This window comes from Penaeus monodon, chromosome 15, assembly GCF_015228065.2.
Source record: "Penaeus monodon isolate SGIC_2016 chromosome 15, NSTDA_Pmon_1, whole genome shotgun sequence".
NCBI classification, from domain to species: Eukaryota; Metazoa; Arthropoda; class Malacostraca; order Decapoda; family Penaeidae; genus Penaeus; species Penaeus monodon.
In genome coordinates, this window is record NC_051400.1 from 28,217,965 (window position 1) to 28,218,472 (window position 508).

The window sequence follows — 508 nt, forward strand, 5'->3', positions numbered from 1 at the left end:
GCGCCCGGCAGAAGTCGGCCTTCAATAAACCGATATCTAGGGTATGGCGAAATCGATTATAAGGAGGCAGCTTTCCGGTATTAAACCTCAAGAATTAATGTAAACTATCAGGATTATTGTAGATCTTAATCAGTGTAGGCCATGGGGATCAGGGTAGACCATGACAAAATTAATATAAACTTTGGCTTTATAATGAGCGCAAAGTTATACTGTAACATCGAGCTGGGGGCAAAGGGTACGTTTGACTCCACTAATTATAGTTGAACTACGTGACGAATGCCAGCAGACAAGAAAGGGGGGGGGGGGGGAGGAAGGTAAGAAAGATATGCATGGTCTCGTAATGTGGTATAAAGTTAAGAAGTGCTTAATCGATCTTACTAAAATTTGTTTTAGACTAGCGTATCACTAATCGAACGTGGCTTGGGTCGTACCAGTATTAAAGGGAGTTGTACTAATGCAAATGAAATTAAGAACTAAAAGTCGGGGACGGATGGTTTTTTTTTTTGGG

The 508-nt window shown here is 41.1% G+C and overlaps 1 protein-coding gene across 1 annotated transcript in view; it reads left to right on the top strand.

The window, feature by feature from the left end:
• Positions 1 to 508, top strand: part of LOC119581904 (alpha-aminoadipic semialdehyde dehydrogenase-like) — a 20,809-nt gene that overhangs the window by 15,168 nt on the left and 5,133 nt on the right. The window lies entirely within an intron of this gene.